A 6,918-nucleotide genomic window follows, 5' to 3' on the forward strand; every position below is an offset into this window, starting at 1 on the left:
ATCCTGTAACTAAGCAATATAAGTATCCATAACAACTAAATTTAAAAAATTATCACTTTTGTAAGAAGTGTGATCTCATATTGGTACTCATGCCAAATTTAGTGAATATAGCACTTATAAAATATCTGCAGATAACAAAAGTAGGTTGTTGCTAAGCAAAATAAAGGTATCCATAGCAACGAAATAAAAAAATATTACCTTCATAAAAAGCGCAGACATCATATTAGTACTCATACTAATTTTAGTGAATATAGCTCTAATATTAAATTAGTTATGAATTTTGTCCAGTAAAAGTGCATTCTGGCCCACTGTGCAGCGATAGATATGGGTGAATTAATATCCGAAGAAAATAAATGCTCCACAACAACTATAAAGAGAGAATTAAAAAATATTGGTTATACTAGAAAGAGATTAAAACCAATTGTGGCTGCAAGAAACTCAGCGATGGTTATAGGACAGAGATTTCTATATTGTACTCATGTTTCTCCTATTAATGATAATGATATAATTTTTATTGATGAAACCGGTTTTAACCTTCATCAATCAAGACATCATGGATGTGCATTAAGTGGGAGTACACCTTATATCACTGTACCAACACAAAGGGGAAGAAATATAAGCCTCATGTGTGCTATTTCCGTAGAAGGTATTATATCATTTCAAATGAAAGTAGGATTTTTTGAAGCTGTCAGTACGAAAGAATGGATTGAAAATTCATTGATTCCAGCCCTAAATAATTGAATGTATATTATCATTATGGATAATGCTCGATTTCATCATTCAGCTATTGTAACTTCTGCAATTCAAAAGGGAATATGTGTTGTTCACTTTCTCCCACCCTATAGTCCGCAACTTAATCCCATTGAAGAGCTTTTGGGGTAATAAGAAATAGATACAATAGAATTATTCCAAGACCAGCAACAACGGGGGATATGGAAATGGAAATATCAAATATTCTTTTAACATCTCGTAATGAATCACTACAAGGATTTTATACACATATGCGTGAATGGGTAGTAAGAGGAATCCAACGGAATGAATTCATTTAAATGAAATTTATTGACTATTTTATATCTTTATTTACATCTTTGCATTTACATCTTTGTATTTATATCTTTATTTACTTATTTGTATTTTTTCAGATTCAAACTGTAAAATTTTTATTAAAATAGTATACGTATATTTTATCTAAAAACGTGTTTTGAGTGAATCTAAACCTATAACACTTTTTAAATTAAACTGATAGATTTGTTTCATTTTCTAAGCAATAAAAAAATCTTTTATAATATCAAATAATTTTAAACGCGACGAAAATAATTATGGACGTGACGAAAATAATTATGGACGCGACGAAAATAATTATGGACGCGACGAAAATAACTGTGGACGACCCTGTATTAAAGAAAAAGTGCAAGAACTTTAGTAAATGCATTTAATTTTAACTTATGTTACACAAATTTAAAATAAAAATATGCTTTAACTAAGCAACGTTATTCAAAACTTTAAATATAAAAACGTAACATTTAAAATTCTTTTCGCATATATTATTAAAAAAGTTTTTTAACTAAATTTTAGAAAAACAAAACTTTATCATGTTTTTGTAAACTTATGTTACATGAAAAGTGCAGAAGTTCTTTCCTTATTTTCTTTAAAATGTATATTTTATAAAGTATAAATTCTGAACTACAACAATTTAAACATAGCTATTTTTATGTTAGCTCCATTTTCACGCTAAATTAATTCCGATTATGCAAACAAATTCATGGTTAAAATAACACTTTACAATGATACTTTTTTTATCATGCGACAATCAGAAAAACCGTAACTTTCGAAAGCATAAAAATGACTTAAATTAAACAGTTTTACTACTAAAGGTATATTTTAAATAAACTTCCATGTGTCTATATCAATATTCATTTGCTAAAAGTTGACGAAAAAGAGAATAAAATTTGACTACTTTTTCTTTTTCCGCCATGGAATTGCCCAAGTACTTAAGTTATTAATTTTTAGCATTTAAACAGCATTTAAATATATGCATACATGAGCAAAAATTAATAACTCTTTTTCTAAAAATTTAAGTTTAATGACGAACATTTAAATAATGATCTATTTTACCTTATAATTTTCTTTCAATAACTTTATAGATTATATAACATTTTAACTTTAAGATAATATAGCATGAAAAATATAATAATGAATATACTGAAATCAATATAACGCATACACAACTTCATACGCACGCGGACGTGTTTTTATAACTTAAGCATAATTTTAAAATTGAATAAAAATACTTATTTATATAGAGATTAATAGGAAAAAAACTATACTATTTTAACCGCTGCAAATTTGAAAATGTTATTGGTAAGACTGGATAAGATCGAACGAGAAACAGCAACAACATATTTAAACTTAATACAATCGCAAACGAATGTGATATTTCTCTACAAAAAGTCTTTTTACTGGAAACCGAATGTAACGAATTAATAAAGTTTATAAACGTAAACGACGAAATAACATCAAAAATATTCGAAGTTGTGAAAGAGAAAACTAAAAAGATTAGCGCTGAAATAAAAGACAAAAGTGAAATGTATAGAACAATTGAAAAGCTAAAGGAAATGGAAGACAGATCCCGCAGAAATAATTTAAGAATAAACGGTGTTAAGGAAAGTGTGAACGAAAGCTGGGGTGAAAGTAAAAATAAGAGCCACAAGTTGTTGGATGAATATTTTGGCTTTGATAAAATAGTCAATATTGAACAGCCCATCGAGTTGGTCGAAAGAATGGTAAAAAGAATCGAACAATTGTTTTCAAATTATTAGACCACGAAAATAAAATCGACATTAAGAACAAATCCTACCAATTAAAAGGCAAAAACATTTTCATAAATGAAGATTTTTGTGCGGACGCAATACATATAAGGAACGGACATAAGGAGAAAATGAAGAAAGAAAGAGAGTCTAGGAAATATGCAATAATATTGCAGGACAGATTGATTATCCGGGACTGGAAAACTGAAGTTAACAATCCCATAAACTAGCTTTCAAAAATTTATATTTTCAGATTCTTTACTTTTTAATCTATCTTTGCTTTTAAAATAATTTGCATTACAGAAACATGGTACAAAAATGATGAAACTCTTTCACAATTTGAAATAAATAACTAAGCTTCAGTTCACCAACTATGAGCAGTTTTTACTGGTGAACAGGGCCGTCTTAAGAAATTCGGCGCCCGTAGGCTACTGAAAATAATGCGCCCCTCTTCCTAAGAAAATACAAAGAATGACAAATGGGAAATTGTGTCTCGGAAAAGTTATACAAAAGTGTCAGAACTAGAAAAAATCTATTTATAACTTTTATACTATACAAAAATGAAATTTAATTAAATCAAAAAACATTTAAGAACAAAAATGAACCTTAATCTAAACAAATGTAACATATACATTTATTATCCTTGCTTTTTCTCTGGCAAATTGATCAATAATATCACTAGTATTTAAATTATCAAATAAATCTCTCTCAATGGATAAAATACTTAAATCATTGAGTTTGCTCTGTCCCAAAGAAGATCGTAAGTAATTTTTTATTCTTTTGATTGCTGAAAATGATCTTTCGCCGCTGCAGTTTGTAGTGGCAATACTTAAAAATATGCGCAGTGCTGTGGTTACGCTTGGAAATGTGGATTCAATTTTTAACTTACTATTTTCTTTTAACTTAGTTCTGCGTTAGATATATTTTCGGTAGTTTCCAATAAATTCACATGTTTAAAATGTAGACATTCTTCGATAAAGTTATTTTCTAAATCAGTCTGATATATTTCGCACAACTTTGCAGCATTATTTCTAATTATGTCTATAATAGCATAATATGTGTTTTTGCGGAATTCGTCATTTGCATCATTGTACTTCTTCCGACGTATTTTCGTTGAACTGTCTTTTTTTTTTCATATTCGTTTGTATTTATCACAACCAATAATTTTACACCTTCTTATTTGTTAATCACACATTTAAATTATAAATTTAATTTCGATGTAATGTTTTAATAGTTCATTACATTTTTAATTTATATTATAACTGGTAAAGCAACCTTTACTTCGTAGCTTAAATTATAAAAACAATTTTTTATTCTATTATGTAGGAAGACTAACCATGGAACAAGGTTAGATGAATCTACATTTTGTTTTGATTGTACAAATTTTTCTAAAGAAGCAAATAATGTAACAATCCATTCAATTGTAATATCAACCTTTTGAAGCAATATATTAGTTTTATCTATGGTTTCTAGCATTTCACTCCAAAATACTATCAAAATAGCAGTTTCCAATCAGTCGAACTCTTTAACAACCCCGGAGCTTCAACTTTTGTTGCAGGCTTTTGAAAATTTTCTTCGTAAATTTTATTCAAAGCATCATTCAAAATTTCATAGCCGGAAACCACTGCTTTCACTGAATCAGCTCTTGCTGACCAACGAGTGTCGCTTGGTTTTTTGGGAACTTTATTTTTTGCTGTTAGCGTATTTTTTTAAACTTTCCATCTTGATGTTGAAGTGGCAAAGAAATTATATAAGTTTTGTAGAAATAAAAATAACTTAGATGCTTGAACGCAGCATTCAGCTGCCGATTGTCCAATTAAATTTAAAGAATGTGCAGCACAAGGCACGTAAATGGCAAGATTGTTTCTAGATTTAATGCGTGCTTGGAGGCGCTATATATACCCGACATATTAGAGGTATTATCATAAGATTGTCCTCTACAATCTTCCAAACTAATATCTAAATCAGATAATAGCTTTAAAATACAGTCTTGCATTTCTGCGCTCTTGTAGCCAGTATTTTCTAAAAATTTTAAAAATCTTTCAACTGGTGTTCCATTTTTATTGACATATCTTACAACAATGGTTAATTGATCCATATGGAAAATATTGGTCGTCGAATCTACTATAGTGGAGTAATATTTTGCGTCTTTTAAATCCGTGATAATAAAACGTCAAACATTTCTTCCCAATATTTTTTAAAAACTCATCGCAAATATTTGCAGATAAATAAGAAATATTCCCAGTACCTTTATTTGCAAAATTAAATATATGCTGTTGCAAAATGGGGTCAAATTTTGCTAAAACTTCTAAGCACACTAAATAATTCCCATTATGTTTATCACCAATAGTTTGATTTTCTACCCTAAAAGCCAAACCCCTCGAACTTAAAAATTTTATGACTTCAACGATTCCATTGATATAATAGAATCAATTTTGAAATACTCCCATTTTTCTGTAGATCTGTTCACAAGTATACGGGTGTTTTCTTTATGAAGGGCTGAATTTTCATAGTTCTAAATTTTTTCACTGTCTTTCCAACCGCTAAAAGCTGCACTAAATGGATTATTGGCACTACCAAATAGTTTGCAAGGGATGCAATAAACCTTTCCTGAAGTATTTGAGCACAAAAGCCAGTTTCTTTTTTGTTGTTTTCCGTTTAGTAAATATCTATAAAGTATGATTTTTGTAGCATACTTGTTCTGAGATTTGTAGACCACTTTAGATGCAGTAAAGTCTAGTTTTTGAATATATATCTCTACGTTAGATATGTTTTTCATTATATTTATAATTTTATCTTCGCTTAATCTTTCCCATAATGCAGGATCAGCATAATTAACACTCAACATATTACTAAGTTCATCTTTAGCTAAATATTCTCTTTCTTGATCTTCTGGCTGTAGCTGTTGCAGGTTTTATTGTGCCTGGTCCTTTTGTTGTTGCGCCTGGTCCTCTTCTTTTTTTTCACATCTGATTGCTGGGGATTATTTTCATTCTGTTGTTGATTTTTTCTTTTCATTCTTTGTGTTGCTCACCCTATGGCATTTTTCCAGGAAAGCGTTTTGCCTCGCTTCTTTCTCTTCTTTTAATTTACGGTTAACGGTATAACTTTTTTCGCTTATGTTCCATGGTTAGTCTTCCTACATAATAGAATAAAAAATTGTTTTTATAATTTAAGCTACGAAGTAAAGGTTGCTTTACCAATTATTGTACAAATTAAAAATGTAATGAACTATTAAAACATTACACCGAAATTAAATTTATAATTTAAATGTAATTTATTTATATGAAATATATTGAATTACTAGATTTAATAAAAGTTCATAATTTTAATAAAAGTCCAAATATTTTTCAAATGGGCAGTTTAAAATTATTACATATTAACCCATTAACTAATAATGACGAATATATACGTCAAGACAAAACTTTCGAAATACGGTATTGACGTATATATATACGCAAACATTTGTTTAAAGCAGTGTTACAATACCAACCATAAGACGTGAAACCAATCATTAATTCTTGAACATTCTTCTACGGAAATTTTAAGCGCATAATGGTTATTTTGCTATCCCAGGAAAAAAAGTTTTATAGAATTTCTATAAACTTTTGGAACTTATGGTCTAAAGAAATTCTGTAGAATTCTGTAAAACTTTTATAGAATCTCTGTTAATTTCTATAGAAATTTCAATAGAACTTTTTTTTCTACTTTTTATTTTATAGAAAATAAAGTTTTATAGCAATTTCTATAGAAATTAATAAACATTCTATAGAAATTTTATAGAACTCTATAGAATTTCTTTAGGCCATATGTTTCAAAAGTTGATAGAAATTCTATAGAACTTTTTTTCCTGGGATGAGTGTAACTGATTTAGTTCAAATTTAAGTAAACACTGATTTAAAAAATTAGTTGTAAAAAAAAAAAAAAAAATACTAGCGATGTTGAACTGTAATCATATGAAGATATTGTTGATAATATTTGTTTAAAAGTGGCTGCAAAATATTAGATTTTAATTATAGTGACTTAGATAATCTGATAAATGGTACAGATATTTCCTTTGAAATGGATAATTATAATGTTATAAAAGTATAAGTAGCTGAAATTGATCAAA

The sequence above is a fragment of the Hydra vulgaris genome, chromosome 13 (genome assembly GCF_038396675.1).
Source record: "Hydra vulgaris chromosome 13, alternate assembly HydraT2T_AEP".
NCBI lineage: Eukaryota > Metazoa > Cnidaria > Hydrozoa > Anthoathecata > Hydridae > Hydra > Hydra vulgaris.